This window comes from Myotis nattereri (genome assembly GCF_964212035.1).
Source record: "Myotis nattereri genome assembly, chromosome: 3".
NCBI lineage: Eukaryota > Metazoa > Chordata > Mammalia > Chiroptera > Vespertilionidae > Myotis > Myotis nattereri.
This window is the reverse complement of record NC_138077.1, coordinates 92,145,866-92,168,215: the sequence shown is the minus strand read 5'-3', so window position 1 is coordinate 92,168,215 and position 22,350 is coordinate 92,145,866.

Below are 22,350 nucleotides of genomic sequence, written 5' to 3'. Positions count from 1 at the left end.
TCCACTGACCTATGCCACTTTACATGGTCAATTGCATGTGTGTGTTTTTTTTTAAATTCAGTAGCTTTAAAGTAAATCTTGAAATCAGATATGAGTTTCCAACTTTGTTCTTTAAAAATAGTTTTTCAAAATTATTTTGAACTTGTTTATTTCCTTTGCTCCTTATGTGTATTTAAAAAACAACTTTCAATTTCTACAAAATATGTCGCTAGGGCTTTAAGATTGTATTGAATTTACAAATCAAGTTGGAAAGAATTCACATCTTAACATTTCTAAGTTCCATGAATTTATATTTTCTTTTATTTCTCTCAGTAGTTTTTCTATTTTTCAGCATACAGACCTTGCATATGTTTATTATATTTACAGCTATCTTTTAAATAATTTTGTGTGCTTTAACAAATGCTACATGTTTCAATGTTAATTTCTAATTATTCATTATTAGTATTGAGCAATACAATTATCTTTTGCATATTGACCTTATACCCCGTGACTTTACTAAATTCACTTAATTAAAAAATTATTGCATATCATTTAGAAAATTTACCTGTAACCAGCTATATTTATTTTGTTGCAACTTTCTATGTTCTTTCTCAATCTCAATGTCTTTTATTTTTTACCTCATGGCACTCTCAAGAATCTAAAGCTATTAATTTGAAGGGTTCACAGTGGACATTCTGGCTATGTTGCTAATTGCAGGGGCATGTTTAGGGCATGCTTCATGTTTCTCCCCATGTAGATCTGTTTGTTTATTTGTTTTTTCTAGCATTTCCACCTGAGTCTTTCTTATAGTTTTTATTTCTTGTCTTAAATTTACCATCTGTTAATGCATGTTGTCCTTTTATTCCACTAGAGCTTTTAATTCATTAACCATTGTTCTATTAAATTCTTGATGGTAATGTCAACATCAAAGTCATCTGTCAGCCTGATTTAAGTTCTAAATCTGTTGACTGCTTCACCTCTTAATAGTAGCGTGTGGCACTCATGCCACAGAGGGGGCCACTCTCCACGCTCTTGTCCCTGCCCCGGTGTTGGACCTGTTTTGCAGTTACTTGGCACTTTCTAGCCTGATTATGAGGGTCAGAGGTGATTAACTGTGTTTTGTTTCCAAACTTATGCCCAGGTCTCAAGCAAGAGGCATTCTCAGTGGCCCTGTCTCTCTCTCTCTTTTTTTTTTATTAGTTAAGGTATTACAAATGTGTCCTCATCCCCCCCTTTAACCCCCAACCTCCCCCCCCCCACACACAAACTCATGCTCCCATCCCCCCTTTGTCCATGTCCATTGGTTTGGCTTATATACATGTATACAAGTCCTTCTGTTGATCTCTTCCCCTTACCCCCGCCCTCCCCTACTTTCCTTCTGGGGATTGATAGCCTGATTGCTGTTTCTCAGTCTTTGAGTCTGTCCTTTTTCATCAGTCTATGTTGTTCTCTATAATCCACAAATGAGTGAGATCATGTGGTATTTATCTTTCTCTGACTGGCTTATTTCACTTAGCATAATGCTCTCCAGTTCCATCCATGCTGTTGCAAAAGGCAAGAGTTCCTTCTTTTTTACCGCAGCGTAGTATTCCATTGTGTATATGTACCACAGTTTTCTAATCCACTCATCTGCTGATGGGCACTTAGGCTGTTTCCAAATCTTAGCTATGGTGAATTGTGCTGCTATGAACATAGGGGTGCATATATCCTTTCTAATTGGCGTTTCTGGTTTCTTGGGATATATTCCTAGGAGTGGGATCACAGGGTCAAATCGGAGTTCCATTTTTAGTCTTCTGAGGTAGCTCCATACTGTTCTCCACAGTGGCTGCACCAGTCTGCATTCCCACCAGCAGTGCAGAAGGGTTCCTTTTTCTCCACATCCTCTCCAACACTTGTTGTTTGTTGATTTGTTGATGATAGCCATTCTGACAGGTGTGAGATGATAACGCATTGTCATTTTGATTTGCATCTCTCGTATAATTAGTGACTTTGAGCAGGTTTTCATATGTCTTTCTGCCTTCTGTATGTCCTCTTTCGAAAAGTGTCTATCTAGGTCCGTTGCCCATTTTTTTATTGGATTGTTTATCTTCCTTTTGTTAAGTTTCATGAGATCCCTGTATATGTTGGAAATTAAACCCTTATAGGTGGTATCATTGGTAAATATGTTCTCCCATGTAGTGGGTCTTCTTGTTGTTTTTTTGATGGTTTCCTTTGCTGTGCAAAAGCTTTTTATTTTGATGTAGTCCCATTTGTTTATTTTCTCTTTAGTTTCCATTGCCCTAGGAACATTCTCAGAGAAGAAATTTCTTCGGCATATGTTTGCGATTTCACTGCCTGTGGATTCCTCTAGTATTTTTATGGTTTCCCGTCTTACATTTAAGTCTTTTATCCATTTTGAGTTTATTTTTGTGTATGGTGTGAGTTGGTGATCTAGTTTCATCCTTTTGCATGTATCTGTCCAATTTTCCCAACACCATTTATTGAAAAGACTGTCTTGACTCCATTGTATGCTCTTGCCTCCTTTGTCGAATATTAATTGGGCATAGTGGTTTGGGTCGATTTCTGGGGTCTCTATTCTATTCCATTGATCTATATGTCTGTTCTTGTGCCAGTACCAAGCTGTTTTAAGAACAGTGGCTTTGTAATACAGTTTGATATCTGGTATTGAGATCCCACCTACTTTGTGTTTTCTCAGGATTGCTGCAGCTATTCGGGGTCTTTTTTTATTCCAGATGAATTTTTGGAACGTTCGTTCTAGATTTGTGAAATATGCCATTGGTAATTTAATGGGGATTGCATTGAATCTATAAATTGCTTTGGGTAGTATGGACATTTTGATGATGTTGATTCTACCAATCCATGAACACGGTATATTCTTCCATCTGTTTATGTCTTCCTCTATCTCTTTTTTCAGTGTCCTGTAGTTTTCAGCATATAAGTCTTTTACCTCCTTAGTTAAGTTTATTCCTAGGTATTTTAATTTTTTTGGTGCAATGGTAAATGGGATTGCTTCTGTAGTTTCACTTTCTATAAGTTCACTATTGGTGTAAAGAAATGCCATGGATTTCTTAGCATTAATTTTGTATCCTGCTACATTGCCGAATTCATTTATTAAGTCTAATAATTTTTTGATGGAGTCTTTAGGGTTCTGTATGTACAGTATCGGCCCTGTCTCTTTTTCCACTGCCAGCTAATCCAGTTTGTATCTTCGGTAGTCATTATGGGAAGAAATATTTCCTGCTCCTTTCCCAGTGGTAGATTTCTAATGGTATTGGCATGGGATGTCTGGTCCAGTATATTTTCCTATTTCATTTCTGTGAGTAGAAGTTTTTTTTTTTCTTCTCACCTCCCAGCTACTTTGGTCTTTACTCTGGGCCTGGGTGAAGTGACAGCATTTCCCCCCTCCTCCAGGGTATCATGGCTTTTGGTTCATAATGGGTAAGGGTCTGTGTGTGTGTGTGTGTGTGTGTGTATTTCCTGTAGCAAAGGCTGAACCCCTTCTTTATTATTACAGAGGTGAACCCTTCCTCAATCTATGCCCAGTTCTCCAATTCCTTTGTGAGCACCAAGTGGATGTTCAGAAAAAGAATGTACCTATGGCTCCAACTGATTCTGTACTCTTATACTAGCCCACACTAGGTAGGCTTTTAGCCATTGATAACGTGTTAACTGGATTCTTTGACCCACTTTTTTGGCACTGAGCACCTGTTCCTATGATGCTTTGCCAAAGGTGAATAATTGCTTTGTCTATCTCTTCTAGAGGGTCTTGCTATTTCTTACACTTTAGTCTACTAAGTTACTCTGCAACTCTGATTGATACAAGAAAACTATGATTTAATTTATACATATTTTTCTTGGTGGTATGGCAAGAGCAGTTCCCTTTGAAGCTTTGTATACCCTGTACACATACAGAATAAGCACTGTGACTGATTTTAAGGGTTAAGGCACACTGTGATATGCCTACAATTAATTTTCTTTGTATTTATTCTGCTTAGAGATGGTTGACATTTTTGTAATTTTAGCTTCATATCTTCAATTGCTTTTGTGAAAATTTATAATCATTATGTCTTCAAATTAAACTTCTTCCCATTCTCACATTTCTTTGTCTGCTAAGTTCTAATTAAATATCTGTCAAACCATGTCCCACATATCTCTTTCACTCTTCTATTTGCACTTTTTCTCTTTTTCTATGCCTCTATTTAAATACAATAAATTATTCTGTTTTACCATTTGTCCAAAATGCAGTTAATACTATATTACTATAAATTTCAGTTTTTAAATCAATATTAAGGTTTCCATGATATTCTTCTTCTCTTTCTTTCTCTTTTCTCAATATATTAATCATAATTATATTTTGTCAATATCTCTGATAACTATTGTTTGTATCACTTACATGTATTTTGATATGTCCCATTTGTTTTCTGTTTGTTTGCTTGTTTTCTAACCTATGGTTCCATTTTCTTGCATGCTTTGAAAATATTAAATCAATATGAGAATTGACATTTAAATTAGAATTGATCACATTAACAATTTTCCCAATAAACATTTGTGAATGTGTTTTGAGTGCAAGCTTTAAAAGTCATATTATGTGTATCTGCCGGGAGCCGGTCCATCCTTGCTGTTTCAAAGGACCTGGCATATATGGCATACTGTTCTTAATATGTTTGCTCACCTTCTTGGCACTATGTGTTTTAACCAAGGTCTCTGAGAAAGGTTGTTTCCCCAGGTAGGGATTTTCCCCTGAAGTTAGGGAGGGAATAAAACCCCTCAACTAAGTGCCAGGCGGGTAATTAATCACTTTAACTACGAACAATCATGCTTAAGCTACATAATCTTTACTCCCTGGAATGGAGATAAGAAACGCCCTAACCTTTGTAATAGAGATTGATAGGATTGAATCAACTGGTATAAATACAGATGTAACAAGACAGCAAGACTCAGAACTTAGAAGACAGAGCTTAGAACACAGAACTAAGAAGACAGAACCTACAGACAGAAGAACTTCGCTGGAGAGAACATGGCAAAAGATCCTGGACTGAACCTGACTACAGAAATTGGCAAGAGAACCTGACTAGAACCTGGTGACTGAACCTGGCTGGAGAACCTGGACAGAACCTGGCTGGAGAACCTAGCGAGGGAACATGGCTACAGAACCTGGCTGGAGAACCTGGAGAACCTGGAGAACCTAGCAAGAGAACATGGACATGAAACCTGGCTGGAGATCCGAACCAGAACTTCGCTGGAGATCCAGACCAGAACTTGGCTGGAGATCCTGGCTAGGCTGCTGATCAACTGAACACTGTCTCCGTGTTATTCCTTCTTCGCCGACTCCGTCCACACCTTTGGGGACCCCTGGACCTGCTGGGGTTGGACCCCGGCATGTATCCTAATATCTTTTACTCCTGCCATTATCATGAATAAATCCTAAAAAGACCACTAGCCATAAAAGAAATGTTGGTCAGACATGAGTCAAACCCAAATGAATCAAGCCTATATATTGCAAAACCATAGACATTAGAGTCTATGAATATAAGAATAAATGATTGCTATTTCAAGGTACATTGAGTTTTGGTGTGCTGTATTACACTGTGGTGTTGTTGCAGTTACTTACTCTTACAGCAAACATATGTAAGGAAAAAATGGTAACTGAACGGTTATTATTCTTTAGAATATTTGTTTGTTTTGGAAGAATGGCAGAGGATGGAGATATTACCTCTATCCATCCTGATTTGCTTGGATTTTTAAGGCATAGTGTTTTTAGAATCTTACCTGAAAGCTAGCGATTTTTTAGGGCTCATTATCCCTAGCTAATTATTTTAATTGTGCCATGAAAAAAAATTACTAGAATTTATAATAATAAGAGGGTAATATGCTAATGAGACTGGACGTCCTTCCAGATGTCATTCTGGACATCCTTCCTGACTAAGCCGGGGCCTGAGGGAAGCCAGCCTGGATCCCAGGTGCCTGCGGGCGGCCGGAGGGAAGCTGGTGCCAGCAGCTGGGGGAAGAATGGCCTAGTCTTGCACGAATTTTCATGCATCAGGCCTCCAGTTCTACTATAATATTCTCTCTCTCTCTTCTCTCTCTCTCACCCTCTTTCTGAATATTTTACAATTGAATTTTTTACGGTAATGTCTTTTAACACTGCTCCCTTAAAACAGAAACAGAAACACCCACACCCACACACACACACACACACACATACACATACACACACACACATAGCTTTGGAGGTCACAGATACTTCAGAACATTGTGTTTTGAATGGCGGATCTGCTGGCCTGCAGCACTCTTTCCTCTAAGTGGGTAGGGAAACTTGTTCCTGCCAAGGGCCATTTGGACATTTATAACATTATTTAAAGGCCATCCCAAAGTATCAACTTAAAAATTAGCCTGCTATATTTGGTCTAACATTTAATTAACTCACCCCTAATGCCTTGCCACGGCCAGACCAAATGACTTTGCAGGCCAGACGTTCCCCACCTTTGCTAGAATCTTGGTCCTCAGCTTCCTAGTTATCTTGCTAGTTCTAAATTTAGATTTCGGTCTCCCAGGCTGTTGTAACTGCTCTAAACTCTAGGTTGCTTTTTACTATATAGCTATTGTGGTCTGCACCAAATATCAGCAAATATCAGCAAAGGAAAAATCAGCAGAAAATAAAAACGTAAGGTTCCTCTCATTCAGTTTCTCTTACACTGTACTTTGTTTTTCATGTTCTCTCTAATCTGATTGCCTTCTAGTGCCTCATGGGGTTTCTTGTAAATAATAATAATAATAACAACAACAACAATAACCCAACTTTTTTTGCTGTTCTGAGTAGGATTAATTTGATATGAGCTACCCTGTTAAAGCTGAAAGTAGAAATCCATTTTTCTTGTCTAGGTAATCTTTACATTTTCCCTTGTAACACATAGGCTTTTGTTACATTTTCTATATGTACTGTGGTTTTACTACACTGTATGAAGTTGATAATTTATTTTTATCTTGCTTCTTGGCAATCAGCATGTGCCTTTTGCTGAAGAACACTTCCTTCAGTCCTGGAAACATGCTAGTAATTATCATTTCCAGTATTTCTTTCTTGCCATGCAATGCATTTTATAACATTAGAACTACCTTGTTAACTTATTATATAGTTTATCTATCTCTCCTCATGCTTCTTAATTTATTTTATGATCCATAATGCCTATATACAGCACTGTTACAACTATGGAGGAAATGATTTCAAGGCAGTGTTATGCTAGAGTAATACAGCGACTAATATATTAAAGTATATAATATGTGTGCATATGTATCTGAATATGCACTATAATATTTAGTAGGGTTGTTAAACAGAAGAATGCAACTGGTAAAAGTGCTTGCCATGTTTGGATACCACAAAAGAGACAAAGGCAGCATCCATCTAAAGATAGCAGAAAAGTTTGGCAAGGGACAGAAAACACAGATGGTTATAGATTGCAGTCTCTTAGCAGCAGAAAGATTTTTCTGAGAAAACATTTCACCAAAGCTTCGCTTTGAACCAGTCTGTTCTGCCATCCCAAGGACAATATTCAGGAATATAAAGTCTTGCTAACATACAGACAGAGTAGTTGGAGATGGCTTACATGGTAGTTATACTCTAAATAGGAAGATATGATAAATGTGGAGTCTTAACCTCATTTCCATAATGTGGTCTTAAACAGGGCCAGCTCGGAGCAAAACAGTATAGAATAGATAAAGCAATTTCAGCAGCCACCGCTTTTCCACCAACGTCTTACCATCCCTTCAGTTGCTCTCACCTGTTCAAAGCCCCAGAAGAATTTGGTGTCTCCAAACCTCCATGAAGGATCTACAGCTTTCAGATTTCACCCTGACAAGATTGTGTGTTTATTTTCTTCATGAAATCTTGTAATTTGAAATAATATAAACTCTTATACTCATTGAGTGAATCCCGCCGATTCAATTGTGAAAATCAGAAATAAACCAAAATGAATTATCTTTGCTGCTTCTGTGAGAGTGTTTTATTATGCCGACGCTTGCTTTGATGGCAGACGTGGCTATGATTTCCTTTTTAGTCATTATGCGAGGCTGTGCGTGGCATCATTATCGGCTGATAAATCAGAACACAGTGACTGTTAAATGTGGGCTTCCATGATCCGATGATTTCTAGCACTTTGTCTAGCTTTTACTCTTACTTGTTTTGGGAGTGCACTATTTTCTATTTGATTAAACAGTCAGACCGTCAAACCTCAGAGGGAAGGTAGGTGAGGTTGGGTGTAAGGGGAGAGATCAACCAAAGGACTTATATGCTAGCATATAGGCCTAACCAATGGACACAGACAACAGGGGCGTGAGGGCATGAGTGGGGGGGGGGTATGGGGTAATGTGGGGATAAGGACACATATGTAATAACTTAATCAATAAAAAATAAAATAAAATAAAAACTAGAAACATCAAAAAAATAAATAAATAATTTTTTTTTAACAAAAAAAACCCCCACCAAAAACAGTGTTTGTAGTAATTAAGTCCATAGGTCCCTTCCTAGGTGAACTCTCTAAAACTCACTTTACTCACCTGTAAAATAAATATATATTTCCATTTCATAAAGTTTTTTATAAGGAAAAGTTGGAAAACACATATAAAGCACTTAACACCAGACTCTAATTAAGTACTCAATAACTATTAGTTACCAAAGCTAATATTCTTTAGCCATAAGGTAACATTCTTAAAGTAATGGATCATAAACATTTCTAAACTGTTATAGAGAGTACACAAATGTGCCCAATATCACATTATTGAACTTGAATATTTTTCAGCAATTACTGTTATAATTAACTCCTTTTCAATGCTTTAAATATATGCAAGATAGATGTTTCTTGCTTAATACATTTTATATGTATACTAGAGGCCAGGTGCATGAATTCATGCACCAGTGGGATCCCTCGGCCTGTCTTGTGAGATTGGGCCAAAACCAGCTCTCCGACATTCCCTGAGGGGTCCTGGATTGCGAGAGGGCACAGGCCAGGCCAAAGGACTCCATCAGTGCATGATCAGGGCTGGGGAGGGACACAGGAGGTTGGCCAGCCAGGGAGGGACTGTGGGAGGGTTCTAGGGAGTATCCAGCCCATCTTGCTTATCCCAATTTGCTGGACTCCAGCAGCAAGCTAACCTACTGTTCGACTGTGTGCCCCCTGGTGGTCAGTGTATGTCATAGCGATCAGTTGAGTGTCCTTAGCATATCATTAGCATATTATGCTTTAATTGGTTGAACAGATGACCAGACAACCGGACACTTAGCATATTAGGTTTTGATTACATAGGATAATTTCTTATATTGTGTTTTTATCTTGAAACTTTTAATTTATTTCATTTTCAAATATATTCCTTAGTATTGGGCCTATTTTGAATTTTTTGTTTTAAAATTTTAATTATAGTTTAGAAAACTATGCCATAACAATTTTTACTTTCATTAATATTCTCCTTTATAATCTTTACCAGGAGTATACAGCTTAAATTAAATATATCAATTATAATTAAAAACATACTAAAATGCATGCTCATTTACCAAGTTGTTTATACTTGTTTGATAACATGTGAGGATGACAAAGAAGTAAACACTGGCATCTATAATAGCAAACTTTAGAATAGTTCAAAACATTTGCATTATACTTACAAAAGTATAACTTTAAAACGTTTTCATCAACAACCAAATTTAACAACAAACACAAAAAACACAAAATATTTATCCAAAATTATTAATAATTAACAGGAATGAGTTTGTGCAAACACCACCAGTCAGCTTGATCGGTTCCCTGCCCAAGGGAAAAAATGGACTGAAATTGGAAAGAGTACTTCCCTTAGAGATGGAGCTGACAAAGGTAAGGCAAAGGCTGAACAGGCCCAGAGAACAGTTCAAAAATTTAAAGGCTAGGAATGAAAACTCAGGAAGGTTTTAGTAGTTCCAGTGTTACAGGCAGAGTTAGGAGAAAGCTTTGGGAAGAGCACAGTGCTATTCATGGCCACTACTCTTTCTAAGTGCCAGTGCACCAAAGGAGAAAAAATTAAACAGGTTTTTAGTTCAAATAACTTAAATAGGTATCATTCAAAAAATAAGATTATAATTCAGTTCAACCTTTTAAGAGGCTAATGAATTTATATTTTCTTTTCTCTTCCAATTGTTATGGAAAATAACTTATTTATTTTCATTCATTACATAATATTACCACCAAAAAACAAACCAAAAAAAACTAACAAAACAAAAAAAAAAAACTTTATTTTTGAAAAAAAGATTTTCTTCTCATGTTGTACTCATATTTCATTGAAATATTTTTGCTGTTATAATATTTGATATATTTCAGCTACTTCAGTATACTGTCAATATGTTTAGATAATAAACATTTAGTTTTCTTTTATTTATTTACTACAGGCCTGGTACATGAAATTCATGCACTGGGGTGGGGGGGGATGTCCCTCAGCCAAGCCTGCACCCTCTCCAATCTGGGACCCCTTGGGGGATGTCCGACTGCCGGTTTATGCCTGATCCCTGGTAGTTGGACATCCCTTTCACAATCCAGGACTGCTGGCTCCCAACCACTCACCTGCCTGCCTGCCTGATTGCCCCTAACCGCTTCTGCCTGCCAGCCTGATCACCCATAACCACTCCCCTGACAGCCTGATCAATGCCTAACTTCCTTCCCCTGCCAGACCAGTCACCCACAACTGCCCTCCAGTGCTGGCCCAATCACCCCTAACTGTCCTCCACTGCAGGTCTGGTCACCTTCAACTGCCCTCCTCTGCCGGCCATCTTGTTGCTGTGGGCGCCACCATCTTTGAGGGCGGGGCAGTCAATTAGCATATTCCCTCCTTATTAGCTGTGGGTGCTGCCATCTTTGAGGGTGGGGCAGTCAATTAGCATATTCCCTCCTTATTAGATAGGATTTTTTTGTTGATTTCCTTACAATTTAAATGTAGATTTTTTTTTCTGGTTGACCACTACCAGGTGGAGTTAAAACATAAAAACAAAACAAAGAAACTAATTCTATAAACTAAACAATCTGAAAAAAGAATAAGATAAATAGGACAGCATGGATGGAACTGGAGAGCATTATGCTAAGTGAAATAAGCCAGTCAGAAAAATATAAATATCACATGATCTCACTCATTTGTGGAATATAGTGAACAACATAGACTGATGAACAGGGACAGATGCAGAGGCAGGGAAGCAGCGATCAGACCGTCAAACCTCAGAGGGAAAGTAGGGGAGGGTGGGGGTAAGGGGGAGGGATCAACGAAAGGACTTGTATGCATGCATATAAACCCAACCAATAGACACAGACAACAGGGGGATGAGAGCATGAGTGGGGGGGGGCGTTATGGGGGGATGAGTTCACATATGTAATACCTTAATCAATAAAGTAATTAAAGATTGAAAAAAAAAAGATAAATAGGAAATAACAGTAGCCCTCAGAAACAGAAATTTGGATCCATCAATTAGAGAACATCTGAGTTTCCAATTTTCTGGTGAAGCACTATATATATATATATATATATATATATATATATATATATATATATATATAATCTCTGGCTTACTACAGAAGCAAATGAAGCCTCAGGCAGCACTGTGGTTAAAACATAAATATAGGCAGTTTGGTTGTAGAAAGCAAAATTCAATTGCCCAGGGGATATTTTTATTTTTATCCATACTTAGTGCGGTTTCATTTCTGCTATTAGAGAACATTCCTGATGTTTACATACAAAAATATATATAAAGAGGAAGCAAAGACGGTCCATAATCCCACTGCAAAATAACTGAGCTCCCCTTCATTTCTTCCTCACCCATCAAGACTTGCTTTCTTCTTCCTTTATTTTTTTATTATCGACACTATTAAAATTACATTTTTCTCTCATATTTTCAATTCTGACACAACATCAGAGTACATTATTAATTGACAAAACAAAGGGAAAGTTCCCTCCACCAATTATGTCAAACACAACTAGGAAATTACCAAAACATACTATTGCAATGATCACTAAAAGTGTGTAACTATTAAGCAAAAGTCAGAAAAAGAGAAGAAGGAAGGAAAGAAGGAAGAGAGGCAGGCAAATCTGAGGAACCAAAGAAACGTGAGTATTTTTAATGTAATGAAAATGTTTTTAATATAATGCTAAGATGTCATTCTTACCAACTTTCTGATTTCATGGAAAACTCTTCCTCCACAATGGGAATAAAAATTTTTCCACTTTATTTTAGAAAGCACACAAAGTTCAGATCTTGTTATTTCCATCAAGAATTTCCTTATCTGTTCATTAATAGTGGAATGTTAGTGATAAAAAAGAAGTAAGCCAAGTGACAGCTTTCCTTATGTTCACTCAGCAAATACATCCTTAGTTACTTTATTCCATCTGGTACCCAAGTGTTAGAGCAGTGAGTGACTGGTGAAAAACCAGTGGTGGGATTACAGTGGGAAGAGTTCACTAAAAAAAGAAAGGTTTCCAACTGTGACAAGAAATATAGACAAAGGACCTGAGTGGTCATTCCCCATGAAGCACAGATAGCTAGGAGAGAAATTGGAGTCAATGGTAATTTAGAGTTGGTAATCCAGGTTGGAGGCCCCACTGCTACATCCTTTCGTCTGCTGTACTTTAGGAAATAAACAAACACTGTAAAATCACACTCAGGTGAAAACCATGCTGTCTCCCATCACATAAATCGATATTGTTTGAAAAGAAGGAATTGTTGCTGTGAGCTGTGTTTGAAGAAGGAAATGCTATTGGTGCATGTGTAACTCCTGTGGTTTGTTTTAATAATTCAGTTGGAGTTAACTATGGTAGGTATTAATAAATGTAGAAATTATAATCCTGCTTTATTCTACCATCATTTTTTCTGGCTACTTAAGAATACTTTTCAAAAAAGGTATTTTAAGGACCCTTGGGTGTAGATAACACGACAAGGAGTGATTGGGGGAAAGGTGGTAAACCAAATGGTGCAAATTACAAATACCAGAGGGAGATAGTAAGCTCCCTAACGTAATACCGTAGAATGTTCACATTCCAGTGCTGTAGTTGATGTAGTTCACATTCCAGTGATTGGAAAGTCTTCTTGGTGGTGCATCTCAGAGCAGACATGGCACTTCAGAAACTTAAAGCGATGCATTAAACCTAAATTGCATTATGAGGTTTGTATGCGTTTTCAAAATTAGTATCATTTTATGTGCTCACTTATACCTCCCACTAAACTCCAAAATGAGACTTCTATCACAGATAAGCTAGTTTTTGTTCATTTATTTTACATTGTTCACATACAGAAACTGCCTCTGCTCTATACAATGTCCCTCTGCTTGTCTAGCCTCATTCAGCATTTCTCTAACTCTGACTTCCTCAGGAATGTCTCTAGAATGATTCCCTGTAAAGACATTCCTATGAAATGACTCTCCGGAATGTGAGTATAACTTACTGTCAGGTTCCCTAACAATTTCGGCATAAGTTGGCATAGTTATATCATAATTTTTTCAGGGCCTTTTCATATTATATTGCATGTTATTTTCTAAAATTTTTTGTGTAAACACTTTCCTCAATTAGATAATAAATTATTTTTGAGCAGGGAGTATAACAATACCAAACATAAATTCATTTACTTTAGTAAGATTTCATGAGAAACACAAAAACCATTCTAGAATTTATCTCTGTTTAATTAGTGTGATATTTAGCACAGGAATTTGGTGTTTTAAAATTACTGAACAGACTGAGTAGCTAAGCCAAACATAGATGTGACAGCTTTACCTATAGCTGTCAGAGAATCTAAAAAGTGCTCCTCTTATTCAGGTAAGGAATTGCAGGATTGAACTACTGGTATGTACAGCTGCCTGCCGTAATTCAGGCAGCCAATTCAGAAAGGAGCACTTTGAAACCACAGCAGAAATCCTATCTCCCAAGCTCATCCATCTCTGATAATGCTGGAGGAAGACTATTACCTTGATCTCTCTTTTAACTTGCAGATCTCACATGATTTCATCTTATTAGTTCACAAATGAGGTGGCTCTTTAGGCAGGGGAGTCTGGATAACAGTTCCTAGACTTAACAGCTCCAGCAATAGAAAGAAGAGTATATGAGAGAAGTGCATTTAAGACATTTTTCTAAATTGTTCTCAGCTATTGGCTGTATATTTAAATGAGAATGTCTCTTAATTATTTTCAATAATTTATCTCATAAAAATATACCTTATATAAGTTAGTTAATTCTTAAAAATGAACTATTTCAATATTAAAACTATTATTTATCTGTATCAATAGTCCCCCACTTGGGGAGAGCTAATAGGAATAGAGTTTTGTGGTTCCTTATACAGATAGAATGACTACCCTACTACTTAGAACAGCTGGTGTCAGCAATCCACCAGGGGAAACTAATAAGAGGTTGATACAAGATTCCTATAGGTAGATAGGACAATGGACATTGAGTAAAAACCAAAGTTTTATGATAACATGTTTTGAAGTTTTAAAGATTACTCAAGAAACTGAAGAAACTATACTCCCTTTCCCAAAGCTTTCATGCTATGAGTTTCCTATAACCTTAACACCACCCTGGGGCAGTGTGAAATGGCAAATGAGGGTCAATTTAAAGTTTCATACAAGTTCAGTGAAAGGGCAACCCAAGATGAATCTTTAATTGAGGTATAGAAATCTGTAAACATATTTCTGCCATATTAAAGAATAAATTACGATTAATACTTTCTAGAGAAATACATACTCTATTATCTGATAGCTGTTAAACGAAATATAATAAACACTGCTTTTGTAATTATTCAAAGTGTGTATATACATTTTTTTTTTTAGATTTTGAGTTTATAAAGATAAAGAAAGAATTTCGTGGGGGAAGGTTATATTTATAATTTTGTGCTTGAAAATATTTGTGTTTAAACAGGAAATATAAAAGTGTATCTCTAAGACAGAAATGCTAGGTGCTGCTACTCACATATTTATTCTTCTTCTGTAGGATTATAGCTATAGCTATGGATATGGTTGCAAATACTACCTAAGTTTTTCTTTCTTATTTCCCTCCTAGCTGATTATAGTGGTAGTGTCACCATTCTAAGACATTTTTTTATCAACATTTCACCAGTTTATTGAGAATATCATGCTGGAAATTACTTTCAGATTTTTATCATGGATACTAAAAGAATTATGATATTCATTCATATATAGCTTCACTTTTTAGTCTAACTTTCTGTTAGAAATATTTTCTATATGAACTATAAGGTAACTGTCAGTTATTCTAAATTTGTGGTCATTCATACCTCAATCAAATGGCAACAACCATAACAATGGTTGATAAAAGAAGATAAAATTAAGAAGAAAATAAAAATGTTAAATGTTCCCTAGATATCTGCAATATATTGTGCCTTTAAAATATATGTAAAATATTCCACATTTTTTTATATTTGAACTGAAGCCTTATATCCTTGTAGATAATCTGCATGTTACATTTTACTACTATTTTAAATATACATATATTTACATTTACACATACGTATATACATTGTATTATATATAACCTCGGATATTCGTAAATATACATATATGTACTATGTAAACATTTTAATATAATATCCATTAATTTCATGCTTTCAAAATAGACCATTTGGTATGTATTACTTTCACATATCAAAATGTCAGGTCAGGCATTCTGAAGGGTCTGAGATTTTACCCTAATTTGTAAGCTCACAGGTTAGCCAGTTAATCTGTTACAGTATCAGAGACCCTGACAGACAAACATGAAGCCTCTGGGCCAGAAACAAAAGATAGTCTATTAAACATATCAGTAGATTTAAATAACATCTTGCATTAGTTCTTCAAGCCCCATTCTCCCATGGAGACATGCTAAAAATGGAATCACCTGTGCATACAGAGGTTCATCATAGATAATAAACCCTTAAAATAAGAAACCCTGATTTTATATAAAAGCTGCCCACATCAAACATGATTGTGATGAATTTAATGGTTTTCTGTATGTGTGTGTTTTGGGGAAACAATTGGCCTTAAATTTCTCATATTTCTACACAACTAAGTATTAACAGCAAATTCTATTCAAGATTATCTTTACTTGTATTTGTGCCTAGCTTTGGGTATATAGAGCCAATGGAGGCACAGAGCTACCAGAAAACAAAAGATAAAATGGCTATAGGAAATCCTTATACATCAATAATTACCCTAAAGGTAAATAGTCTGAATTCACCAATAAAGAGACACAGGGTAGCATAGTGGATAAAAAAAACAAAACAAAACAAAAAACAACCATATGCTGCCTACAAGAGACACATCCAAACAGCAAAGACAAAGGTAGATTCAAAGTAAAAGGTTGTAAAATGATTCTTCAAGCAAATAACATCCACAAAGAAAATCAGGTCTAGCCATTGTTATACCTGACATTATAGACCTCAAGGTAACAAAGATAAAATTAGACAAAGATGGATATTTTATAATTATAGAGGTAATACTTCATCAAGAAAAAAAGCACTATATATATATATATATATATATATATATATATATATATATATCCAGGGAACACCAAAATATATTAAACAGCTACTCTAAGAACTAAAGGGAGAAACAGATCACAACAAAGTCATAGTTGGAGACCTCAATACTCCATTGACAGCTCTAGACAGATCAAAAAAATAAAAAATCAATAAAGAAATATTGGCCTTAAATGAAACACTGGGCCAAATGGCTGTAACTGACATTTACAGAACATTTCATCCCAGAACTTCAGATTATACTAGGTGTGACGGTTAATAATGCGAATTTGTAATCAAAGAAAACACGAGAATTTCAAGAGAGACATCAAAAGTGCTTTATTCAAAGTAATGCCCATTGCTAGCTACACATTTCCCCCATCTTTCAGGTAATTTGTGGATATCGTCCCAATAGAACTTGTTTATTTTGAGGCAAACCATTCAGAGACCAAATTTTCCACTTCTTCATATGTTTGGATGTGCTGCTCAGAAAGTGTGTGTGCCATCGATCGGGACAAGTGATAATCTGAAGGAGTGAGGTCTGGTGAATACAGTGGGTGGGTTAATACTTCTCAGGCAAGATCTTTTAATGTGTCTTTAACTGGTTTTGAAGTGGGTGACACTGCGTTATCATGAAGCAACATTACTTTGCCATGTCTTCCAGAACATTCTGGTTGTTTTACAATCAAAGCATGGTTCAAATTGATTAGTTGTTGTCAGTAGCGATCAGTATTAATGGTTTCACCTGGTTTTAGAAGCTCATAATACATCACACCTTCCTGATCCCACCAAACGCAGAGCATTGTCTTCTTTCTGAAACGATTTGGCCTCACAGCTGATGTTGATGGTTGAACTAGAACAATCCATGATTTTGTGCATGTGGGATTCTCAAAATAAATCTACTTTCATCGCCAGTCACAATTTGATGCAAAAAAGACTTTCTTTCATGCCGTTGAAGCAACATTTTACTGATGACTTTTGGGTTTTCCATTTGTCTTACGTTCAGTTGATGTGGCACCCACTTTTCTTCCTTTAAAATCTTTCCCATTAAAAAAATAAATCTTTCCCATTGCTTGTAAACAATCGGAAATTGTTTGTTGAGCAAGGTTTAATCTTTCTGCAAGTTGTTTTTGAGTTTGACACACATCTTCATCCAATAATGCTTGTAACTGTTGGTCTGCAAACTTTTTCGGTTGACCTGGATGTTCTTTGTCTTTCACAACAAAATCATCACTTTTAAAGCATTTAAACCAGCGTTCACAAGTATCTTGAGATGGAGCATGTTCACCATAAGCTTCCCGAAGTATATGATAACTTTCAGCAGCACTTTCCTTTAAAATAATGAATTAAAATTTCCCGCAAATGCTCTTTTTTTTTGGCACGAAATTCGACATTTTTAAGTGTAAAAACATCTATGATGTTAACACCTTCAGAAAATATGACATATGAAGTTTTTAAGCTTGTTGTCAATACAACAAAATAGCATATGTATCAAATCGCACATGTATTAACATATGTGTACTCCATCTATTGAAAAAAATCCTCATTATTAACCGGTACACAGGTATATTCTTCTCCAGCACACATGGAGCACTCTCAAGGATAGAGCATATGTTGGGTCACAGAACAAGCATCAACAAATTAAAAAGAATAGAAATTATACCAAGTATATTTTCTGACCAAGATGCCTTGAAAATAGAATTCAACTGCAAAAAGTAGTTACAATAAAAAACCCACAAATATGTGGAGATTAAACAACATATTACTAAAAAATGACTAGGTCAAAGAAGAAATAAAATATGAGCTCAAACAATATATAAAAGCAAATAAGAATGATAACACAACATATCAAAACTTCTGGGATGTAGTAAAAGCAGTAATAAGAGGAAAGCTTATATCCTTACAGGCCTATCTCAAGAAACAAGAGAAATTCCAAGTAAACAACCTAACATCACATTGTAAAATACTAGGAAAAAAAAAGAACAAAAGCAACCCAGAGTCAGAAGATAGGGCATAATAAAAATTAAGGCAGAATTAAATGAAATAGAGAACAAAAAGACTATATAAATAAATAAATAAATAAATAAATAAATAAATAAATAAATAAATAAATAAATAATAAATAGCTGGTTCTTTGAAAAGATTAATAAAATTGACAAACCCCTGGCTAAACTCAAAGGGAAAAGTCCCATATAAACAAAACAAGAAATGAGAGAGGAGAAATCATCACAGACATTACAGATATCAAAAGCATTGTATTAGAACAAGGGTCCTCAAACTACGGCCCATGGGCCACATGCAAATACAAATATTGTATTTGTTCCCGTTTTTTTTTTTTTTTTTTACTTCAAAATAAGATATGTGCAGTGTGCATAGGAATTTGTTCATAGTTGTTTTTTTTTTTAATCTATAGTCCGGCCTTCCAACGGTCTGAAGGACAGTGAACTGGCCCCCTGTTTAAAAAGTTTGAGGATCCCTGTAATAGAATATTATGAAAGACTATATTCCACCAAATTCAATAACCTAGAAGGAATGGATAAGTTCCTAGAGATATATAACTATCCTAGACTAAATCATGAAGAGTTAGAAAATCTAAATAGACTTATTAGCAGTGAAGAAATTGAAATAACCATCAATAACCTCCAAAAAAAACCCCAAAAACCACAAAGTGTAGGACCAGCTGTCTTCACCAGTGAATTCTACCAAATGTTCAAAGACAAATGAAAACCTATCCTTTTCAAAGGCTTCCAAAAAATTGAAGGAGAGGCAATACTTCTAACACATTCCACTAACCCAGATAACAAAACCTGGCAAAAATAACACAAAAAAACAAAAACTGCTGACTAATATCACTGATGAATACAGATGCAAAAACCCTAAACAAAATACAGCTAATCGAATACAACAGTACTTCCAAAAAATAATACATCACAATCAAGTGGGATTCATTTCAGGGTCACAAGAATGATTCAACATTCACAAATCAATCTGCGTAATACAGCATATTAACAAAAGAAAGGATAAAAATACTATGATTTTATCAATGGATGCAATAAAAACATTTGATAAGATTAAGCATATTTTTATGATTAAAATGCTCAATAAAATAGGAATAGAAGGAAAGTAGCTCAATATAATAAAGGCCATATATAATAAACCCTCAGCTAATATCAGAATCAATGGCAAAAAACTGAAAGCTTTTCCCCTAAGATCAGGAACAAGGTTGTCCATTTTCTTCACTCTTATTCAATATAGTGCTGGAAGTCCTAGCCAGAGCAACAAGCAAGATAAAGAAATAAAAGGCATACAAATAAGAAAGGAAGAAATCACACTGTCACCTTTTGCAGATGACATGATGTTGTATATAGAAAACCTTAATTGCTCTATCAAAAACTATTAAAAAAAGAAACAAATACAGCCAAGTTCTAGGATACAAAATTAATGTGCAAAAACCTATTGCCTCCTTGTATAGTAATAATAAAATTTCAGAAAAAGAAATGAGAAAAACAATTTTTTTACAATAACAACCAATGAATAAAGTACCTAGTAATAAACTTAACAAAGAACTTGAAAGACCTATATACTGAAAACGACAATGCATTATTAAAAGAGATTGAAAAAGATACAAAAACGTAAAAATATGTCATACTCATGGATTAGAAGAATCAACATACTTAAAATGGCCAAATTATCCAAAGCAATATATAGATTAAATGCAATCCCATGAAAATCCCAATGTCATTTTTTAAAGAAATAGAATGAGAAATCATCAGATTTGTATGGAACCACAAAAGACCCTGAATAACCAAAGCAATCCTGAAAAAAAAACAAAACAAAACAAACAAACAACAAAAGACAAAAAACCCCAAAGCTGGAGGTATCATGCTACCTGACTTCAAATTTCACTACAAAGCTACAATAATCAAAAAAGCATGGTATTGTCAGAGAAACGGACACACAGATCAGTGGAACAGAAAAGAGAGCCCAGCTATAAAACCATACAAATATGAACAGATAATCTTTGACAAAAGAGCCAGAAATGCACAATGGTGTAAAGATAGTCTCTTCAATAAATGGTGCTGGGAAAACTGGAAATCCAAGTGCAAATGAATGAAACGGAATTACAGGCTGTCCCCATGTATAAAAATTAATTCAAAATGGATCAAAGACCTAAACATAAGTCCCAAAACTATAAGTTATATGGAAGTTATATAGTAGCACCAAATATTAGCACATGCAGGAGGCAACCAGTCGATATGTCTTTCTCTCTCATTGATGTTTCTCTCTGTCTGTCTCTTCCCCTTCTTTCCATTCTCTCTCTCTCTCTCTAAAAAAAAAAAAAAAATTAATGGAGAGAGAAAAATTTACAGTGAATAGGAAGCAGTGATCTGCACCTCCTCCTAGGGCCAGGCCAGAAAGCAACTAAATCAGAAAACATCTACCCTGAATTAACAAATTAGATACAGCTGAGGAGACAATTTTCAACAAGGAAAGGCAGAGGAGGCCTAGAGAACGCCGCTTGCCAGCCATAACCCACGTGGAACCACCATGCGCCCCTACAGTGAGAGGTACAATACCTCCCAACAGGCTTCCAGATATCTGCAGGGAGCGCATCCCACACAAGGCCTCCTGACCAGCCCTCTGGGACCCAGCATCCTAGAATCTGGCTCCAACACCCCACAGTGAGTGCAAGCCAGGGGTAACCCTGTGTCCCACCCCTAACCCGGAACCCAGAACCCTGCTTCTAGCCTGACCCAAAGCCACCAGGCACCTGCTCCACCCCCCAGCACCAGGACCTGCTGCTAGGACAACCCTGAGCAGCCCAGAGCAGGCCACATGGGAGCACAGACTGAGGAGCCCAGGGCAATCCACCACCACTCCACACCGAGGAGGGGCAAACTGGAGCAACCTAGCGTGCACGCGTCTCACTCCAGGCTCAAGAAAGCGCGGACGGTGTGACCCAGAGCAACCTACCCCACTCACTCAGAGCCCAGGGTAACTCAGCCGCACACTCGGCCACAGGGGAGCTCAATCATATCAACTGATGCAGAAAAAGCATTTGACAAAATCCAGTATTCTTTCTTTATAAAAACTTTCAGCAAAGTGGAAATAAAGGGATCACACCTCAACATAATAAAAGCCTTATATGACAAACCTACAGCCAACATCATACTCAATGGGCAAAAACTAAAACCATTTCCCCTAAGAACATGAACAGGGTCTTTTTGTATGGAACCACAAAAGACCCTGAATAACCAAAGATGCCCACTCTCACCACTTCTGTTCAATATAGTAATGGAAGTGCTAGCCATAGCAATCAGACAAGAAGAAGAAATAAAAGGCATCCAAATTGGAAAAGAAGAAGTAAAACTGTCATTATTTGCAGAAGACATGATACTATATGTAGAAAACCCTAAATACTCCATCAAAAAAACTACTAGATTTAGTAAATGAATTCAGCAATGTAGCAGGATACAAAATTAACACCAAGAAATCTATGGGTTTTTTATACAGCAATAATGAACTCATAGGAAGAGAAATGAACAAACAAAAAAATCCCATTTACTAGTACCATTGCATAAAAAAATTTAAGATACCTAGGAATAAACTTAACTAAAGAGGTAAAAGACCCCTACTCTGAAAACTACAGGGCATTGAAAAAAGAGATAGAAGAAAACATAAACAAATGGAAGAACATACCGTGTTCATGGATTGGTAGAATCAACATCATTAAAATGTCCTTACTACCTAAAGCAATCTATAGATTTAATGTAATTCCATTAAGATACCAATGGCATATTTCACAGACCTAGAAAAAAACTCTTCAAAAATTCATATGGAATAATAAAAGTCTCTGAATAGCTACAGCAATCCTAAGAAAG